The sequence below is a fragment of the Pteropus alecto genome, unplaced genomic scaffold, assembly GCF_000325575.1.
Source record: "Pteropus alecto unplaced genomic scaffold, ASM32557v1 scaffold8, whole genome shotgun sequence".
NCBI lineage: Eukaryota > Metazoa > Chordata > Mammalia > Chiroptera > Pteropodidae > Pteropus > Pteropus alecto.
In genome coordinates, this window is record NW_006494609.1 from 13,460,577 (window position 1) to 13,468,619 (window position 8,043).

Genomic DNA, 8,043 nt, shown 5'->3' on the forward strand with positions numbered 1-8,043 from the left:
AACCCAGGTTCCCATCTCTGCACCGTCAAGAACCAGCCAGGTGACAGGAGTCATTTTCCTGCTCTGTCAGTTTACCCGTTTACGATAGGGGGTGATAACTCTGGGATAGCAGCAAATGAGATGTCAGGGAAGAGAGGTCTCTGACATGTCACAAATACCACAGAAACGAATCTACTTAAAATATTGAAATCAGGTATGGCAAAAGCTCATGTCCTTTGAAGAGTAGGAAACTCTCTAAGCTGTCACAGTTTGTCAACCCAGAGCATGGGCCATGGCAGAGTCAAAAGATTGGCTGATGGGGCAAGAAGTGCCCTAGACCAACCAGCAGGGTGGCCTTCTCCATCCTAGCTGTTCTTTCTCCTCCAGGACCCAGGGATCCTCTGCCTTTTCCTTTCTGAGCCATGCCCAGTTGCCTTGGGGGTCTGAGCTGGTGGGGTGGGGGAGCATGAGGAGAAAGACCCAATGGGCAGCAGGAGAAAGGCAGCCCTTCCTCAGCCAGCTTCCCACGGAAGCAGTCTGGACACCAAACACATTCTTCCCTTCACAGCCTGAGGCCGCCGATAGAGTGTGGGGGCTCTAGAAGCCTCCATCTCTTACGTTTTCATGTAAAATATTTTTATTTATGTTACAACAATATGACACAGCGCCATATGCCCATGAATCAGACCCAGTATAGAGGCTGCAGAATCGCCTCGCAGAGAAGCAGAGAGCTGAGAACTACAGACTTTAGAAAACTCGGCGGAAGGCACGTGTCCCGACTCCTGGGAAGCAGGAAAGGAACCGATGGCATTGGCTTTTTGGCTCTTGGGGTGGGGTTGGGGAGCAAACTAACATTTTCTGAGATCCCATTTACTCTCATTCAGAGTTTTAAGAACACTACGTTTAGCCTTCAGATATGATAATCCCCATATGAGGACTGGTAAACTCATCGACTTTTTGCGTACTGGTGGGTGGCGCTGATGCTTCTCACTTTAAAATCCAAAATTGCCAGACACTTAATTCCAGCCCCCGTTGCAGCTAGGACATGGGCCCATGACATAGGCATACCCATCGCATGTACCCAACATGACTTCAAATTCAGGGTTAGCAAGACAAAGAGGCAGGAACAGTAGAATATGCAGAAAGATGGAGTTACAGGGGATGGGGTTGGGAGGGTGACATCAGCCAGGGCTACGGTGGCCTTCAGTGCTGGTAGTTTTGGTGCTACCAACAGTTGTGTATGGTGCTGGGAAGTATTGAGGGAGTGTCTTACGGGCCAGTTCTGCAGCATGATTGGGCATCGCTCCTGCATACATGACCCCAGCCTGGTTCTCTAGCACTTCTATAAGCTCCCCTTTAATGTACTTTAATGTATTCCTTTGGTTTGCATTTCTGTGGCTTCAGCCTGGTTCTCTAGCAATTCTATAAGCTCTCCTTTAATGTATTCCTTTGGTTTGCATTTCTGTGGCTTTGTTTTAGAAGCTCTGGCAGATACAGAATAGAAGTCAGAAAGCAGAGCTAAGTCCTGGCTCTGCTGGGCCTCAGTACGACGGGGCGGCGGGACCCTACACTCTCTGAGTCCCATCCGGCACTAACGTACCATGTCGGGCAAGGAGAACCCCCAGAACAGAGGTAGCAGCCCCAGATGTGATTCATGCAGGATACTCGGTCAGACCCGAGTATTAGTCCCCTGCCTCTACAACTTGCTATTGTGTCCCTCGACAGACTTACTGGCTGGCATACATAGAACCTCAGTTTTCTCACCTTTCAAATGGAACTAATAGTAGTGCCTACCATACAGAGTTAGCTAAGGATTAAATGAGATAACCCACATGAAGTACTCAATAAATACTAGGTCTAAATCAGCAAAGAAATAGACTTACATAAAGAGATGCCCTAAACACGTTTCCCAAAATGAATTCCTGCAAAGTAAATTAGGCTTTCGTGCTTACTTAAACCAATAATATACATGCCACCCATTTGCATTTAAATTGCATTTTAAGGCTAGTAGAAACTTTTCACAGTCTTACCTCTTTCGAGCTTTCAACCACCCTATGCAAAGTAAATATTCTTAGCCCCATCTTATAGAGCTGAAGCCAGGACTTAGAAAAAAGTGACTCACCTAGGAAAGGCAGAGCAGGATGAGAAATCCAGATGTTTCTGATACTGAAATTTAGCTCCTTCCCACCCCTGCAGAGGTGTGGGCCCCAAACAAGTGAAATTAGGTTTTGCTCTAATGGTTTGTGCATTCCTGGCTTCCTAGGGGCCCCGGAATCTAGCCATGGCTGAAGCCAGCTCCACCACTAGACTTCTCAATTATGTGAAACGTAAACTCCCTGTGTTTGCTTAAGCTAGTTTGAGTTTCCTTCTGTCATTTGCCACCAAGAATTCTAACTGGTATGAAATTATCACCACTAATGTTTTTTCCTTTTGTCTCTTCCATTTGACAGCCATTCGCTGAATTTTTGTGATGCTCCAGAGACCACGCTGAGCTCTCGGATGCATCGACGAATAGGGCACAGTTCCTGCCCTCAGAATACAGCCACACTGTGAGCTAGCAGTCGCCAGAGGCTCCTGTTTTCTAGAATGGGAAACCTAGACTCAGAGAAATGGAAGGACTTCGCTCAGGGTCATAGCTTTTTAGCAGCAGAGCCTAGGAAAGAACCCCAGCTGAGAATTCTGTACAGAGAACATGACTCCACAGTTGCAGACCACGGCTGATGGATGAGGCCACAGCTCAACCACACGTCTCAGGGGTTGCCTCCATGCTTTGGAATCCAAGAAAGGCTCAAAGAATAAATAAGGTCGCGAAGGGCTTAGAGGAGCTCTCGTGAATGGCGGAGCCGGAATGAGTTATCAGGGGCAAGTCGAAGAGCTCCCATCCCTAACCTGAAGAACTTGACTTCACTGAAGGCAACCACTGTGTGTCTCCCAGAAACCACCTCTTATTACTGTTGTCAGAGACAGAACAAAGGGAAAGACCGCACTTTATTTTGTTCTCATTTAGTGGGTGTTACATTTCAGATTTCATTCTCTGTCTCCCTCAAGACATAGGACCCAAGTGCCTCAGACTTCTTCTCTAAGGAAACTGAATTCTTTGGAGGATAGAAGCCATGACAGGAGAGGAAGAGATTTGCTCCTGAGGTGAGTCAGATAAGCACAGAAATTCCCTATTCAGGCCCTTTCTTACAACCCCGGAGGTAGTACCTTACGGCTAGGTAAGCTGAGGTTGAATACCACTGCTGGGATGAGAATAAAGAAGCTGGTCACAGCTCAAAGCCACACATCACATCACCATGGTAACGGCAAGTCTCTGTGAAACTGGGAAGAGGAAGCTGGTACCACCACCATTTTGTGCCTCTCTGTTTGAGTGACAGCCTCTAGGTCATAGGGAAACTGCGGACAGAGCTGCCCAAGCTCCCAGGCTCTCTCCTGTCCCGAGATCCCCTTATTTCCTTAAGTGTCACCCGACCTGCTCTGTCCCTTCTCCAACCCTCCCAAACATGAATACCTCAAGAGAGGTCTTCGTCCTTCTCCCTCCCTGCAGCCAGTCAGCAACCCAGTTTTCAAATGCATCATCTCCCAGAATGTCTGGACTGGATGGAGCTTTAGCTGTCATCTATTTCAGACCCTTTCTCCCTTTTTCCGAGTAGGATGTGAAAGCCAGGTATGCCATGTGATATCCCAAGGTTCTACTGTGTCTTGTCCCTGGAGAATGCGACCAGACAATCTTCCTGGCCTCTGCCACGCTGCGATCAGGACCTGTAACCTACATGCCTCCCATTTTCATACCCCCCAATAAATTCCTGTCTGCAAGCTTTATCTTTCACGCTTTCTTCCTCCAGCAGGTCTCCTTAATGACAAAAGCAGAGAAGCAATGGCCCAAAGACCTCTCCCTCCCACACCTGTTCCCTGCGTCCTGCTCCCCGTGTGTGTAATATAGAAGGTAACTGCTCCCCGAGACTTGACTCCTGCTTCCTTCCCAGGCTTCTCCATGGCAGTGATTTTAGAAAAGAAGCTCCTAGTAGAAAGCCAGCCAGGCAATATCACAGAATCACACTTTTCGAGTCTCTAAAATAACTCTCTAAAAAGAAAGGCAACAACAGATTTTTAAAAATATTGACTTACTAGAATCAGCTTTAAAGCATTTTGACATTTTAAAACTTTTCCTATATTCTCAGCTGTTTAACAAAGTAACTATTTCCAATTCTTCCAGCCCTTTTGCACTATCCATGGAAGGCCCTGTAAGCAGGTGATGTAAACCGCAGGCCTAACGGATCTCGGTCTTGTGACCAGCCCTCTCCACTGAAGGACCCGAGAATCCATCCAAAACAGACAGATGGGCCTCCATGCATCCTTTCTAAGGAGAAGCCCCTTCCTCACTTACTGTCATTGATGACAGACACCTAAGTCTGAGTGTAGACACCTAAGCCAGAGCCTAAGTCTGAGTGTGCTCTGGACCAGTGATTCTTAACCTTGAAAGCATCTTCAAATCACCTGAACATTAGTATTTTTAAAAACTCCACACGTGATCCCATGTGCAGCTGAGGTTGAATACCACTGCTCCAGGGGTTAGAAACGGTTCTACCAATTCCTGATTTACGGGTGATAGGAAAGGGCTTGGGGGCCAACCCTCAGTCGTCAGACAACCCCCCTTTACTACCCACGACCCTTGCAAAGACTCTGCCTACAGTGAGAATGATGCTGATGTACGAACTGTTATGTGGGAAGATTCCAATGTGACAGATGTGTCTATTAGCTTTCTATTACCTTCTATTTTTATAGATGACAATACTTTTATATTATATAGAGTATAATAAAAAAATATAAACATTAATGAACTTAATGTATTTTTAAATTTTTATGTTTTTGTTATTTTACCTTCTATATTACACACATGCTTATAAATAAGTTCATATTTGTAAACTGTCCCCCATGAGTCCTGCTATTGGAAGCGTGGACACAAGACCCCGTCCTGAAGTCTGTGCTGCTGGGTGGGGCCCTGCATGTCCTACAAACCATGACGATTTGCACAGAACCTGTGAAGACGCAGGAGACTAGCTGGATTTCTACTGCCTTTGATGTTCCACTGGCAGCCTCCTATTATTTCCGCATCCCATGCACCTGCCTATTTTATTGACTTTTAAGTAATAAAGAGGAAGACCAGGGAAAGGTTTGTAGCTGAAATGTCTGGTGCAATCTACATTTAGCTGCTAAAGATACAGAGATGAATTATGGTCTACACACTCAGTGTAGAGAGAAAAACAGACAGTCATTCCCCATTCAACGCATAATCACCGAGCACATGTTAGCTCATTTTATCCTCACAACAGCCCTAGGCGAAAAGTAGTAGTAGTATCCTGTTAGATGGATGAGGAGACCGAGGCAGATGGATTCATTATTTTGCCCAAGATCACGTAGATGGGAAGCAGAGAAGCAGAAGTCGGAGGCCAGGCAGCCAGCCGGGTGACACCTCACATAAGCAGAGCGTTTTCATCTAACAAGGTAGATGATGCACTGGCTTCCAAGGTGGCATTTTAAGGGAAGGGGGACACAGGGGCTCAGAGAAAGGTCTAAGAGACCTTTGAGAAGATCTGAACCGATTTCCCATTCGGATGCCTTTACCAGTCAGGAAGTTCTGCTTCCTATTGAGTGACAAGTTCACCTCCCAGAGAGGGATATATATTTGGGACCGAACACTCTGCCAAAGCAAGAAAGCACCCAGGTAGCAGGCCCGCGGCCAACCTCCCAGTGAAAGCTCTGCATTTGCTGGTCTTCTTTTCTCAGCCCCACTGAGAGGGCAGGTGTTCCTGAGTCAAGGCCCCATATTGCCCAGGATGGAGGAGTCTAATCCAACACCAGTCACTGCGCACCGATAGGATCCTGCTACCACCAACAGCTCGCCCCACGCCCCATCCCTAACCTTTTGCCTTCTGCGTCAGACCGTGAGGCAGCCAGTGCTCATCCTGAAGCACAACCAGCTCTCCCGTACAGCCCCGAGGGGTGAGATGCACGTGGGGGCAGGCGAGGCAGAACTGGGCAGCATGCGGACGGGCTGGGCGCCAGTCACAGCCTGAACTGGAGCGCCTCCCTCCTCTGCACGGTGACCTATCTTTCCAAGCACCTGGGTCCCAGCATCCCTGCTCCTTTCCTCGGGGCGAACTCCTCAGCTATCACTACGTTGAGCCTCCTTTACAATCCAAGGAAGGCTTAGGTGAAATGTAGCCCCGTACCCCCTTACCTTCAGCATCTCCAAGACTGGGGGTTCCCCCAAAGCAGGGACCAATAATTCTCAGTTAACGGCTTTTTAATGGCTGCATTGTGCTCTGTCATATTGTTGGTATTTGAATTATTTCTAATTCTTTGCTCTCATGACTGCTTCCGTGTACATTTTCATTGTCTATTTCTTATTTCCCATACATAATTTCCTTAAAGTAGAACCATCTCATCATCCTTGGCCTCTGCGAACCAACCAACCCACACCATTTTTTGAGCATTAACTCCTTCTCACCGAGTAACCATGAGCTCCTGAGTTCCTCAGAATTATTCTGCCCTCCGTCAACCACCTGGTCATCCTGCAGCTCCGGGTCTCCCACACCTACCTCTCTCTGGACTTCTATTTCTGCCACCTCTATGTGGCTCCAGAGGGTGTGGTCCACTTCTTCAGTGAGTTGGCTGAAAAGCACGAGGGCCCCCAGCATCTCTTGAAAATGCAAACCCAGCAGGGCGGCTGTGCCCTCTTCCAGGACCTGTAGAAGCCTTCCCAGGATGAGTGGGGTAAAACTCAGGATGCCATGGAAGACACCACGGTCATGGAGAAGAACCTGAACCAGGCCCTTTTGGATCTGCACGCCCTGGGTTCTGCTGGCGCAGGCGCCAACCTCTGTGACGTCCTGGAGAGCCACTTCCTAGAGGAGGAGGTGAAACGCATCGGGAAGATGGGCGACACCTGACTAACCTCTGCAGGCTGGCCGGGCCCCAGGCTGGGCCGGGTGAGTATCTCTTCCAAAGGCCCATCCTCAAGCGCAAGTAGGAGCCTTTGGAGCCCTGAGGCCTTTGAGGTGCCCCGCTGTATCCCCCTGAAGTTGGGCTTCTGCCTGAGCCTCTCCCTTCAGCCACTAGGCAGCCTTCTAACCACCCAGGAGCCTTCTCCCATGCCCTGACCAAACTGAAACAATAAAGCTTTTGCAGCAAAAAAAAATTATATATATATATATGTTTACAACATACTGGTAAATTACAAGCAGCAGATTATAAAGCAGTGTGCCCAGGACAATCCTGTCATTGTATATACGTGAATGTATCTGGGTAGGTGTGCTCCCATGTAGGTACATCTGTGCGTGTGTGTGTGTGCGCGCGTGTGCGTGTGTGTATTAGGCTGGAAGTAAATGCCACAAATGAGCAGATTTTTCATAAACACACAGAGAGATTATGGGTGATTGTTCTTCTTCGAGCTGTTCTATATGTATTTTATTTTCATCAACAAATACGTATCATTCTGGTAATTTGAAATAAAAATGTGTTTTAAAAAGCACCGGCCTATTTGCCGCCTGACAGATGGGAAACTACTCAAGCACAGAGAAAAACAATTGCTTTAAAGTTTTAAAATTAATATTTTTAAAAAATCAGATTTGAGCTCAAAAAGTGGGCTACAGACAAGATAATCGAGGTGCCCTGTGGTTTTAAAACTCGTTGTGTAGTTTTCAATAAATATCACTAATTTCAACTCCCTCTTTGCTCACATGAATGTTTTTTTTTAAAACGAACTCTTCCAATTCTAAATCACATTGATTGAAAGGAACACCTCGGTTTTCAGTCTGCTCTTTTCATCGGGTTCTGATCAGACGGGCCCCATCTGTCATTGCGCATCAGGCCAGCTTAAAGACAATTGTCTATAAAACTTGTAAAATACTTAATGAAATCCGATTAACTGAAAATGTTAATTTATCAGACATATGGAGCTTTGTTTTTTAGGAGAAAGAATCAAGGAAAGAGAAAATAAAATATTAGGGGATTAAAACCCACAGAAACCTTAAACTCAGTTTTGCATATGTGCTTTGTGCT

At 46.9% G+C, this 8,043-nt stretch overlaps 1 pseudogene; it reads left to right on the top strand.

Annotated features, from left to right (window-relative positions):
• The first annotated feature begins 6,499 nt into the window (after window positions 1-6,499).
• On the top strand, window positions 6,500-7,012 carry LOC102896845 (annotated as a pseudogene).
• The last annotated feature ends 1,031 nt before the right edge of the window (window positions 7,013-8,043 follow it).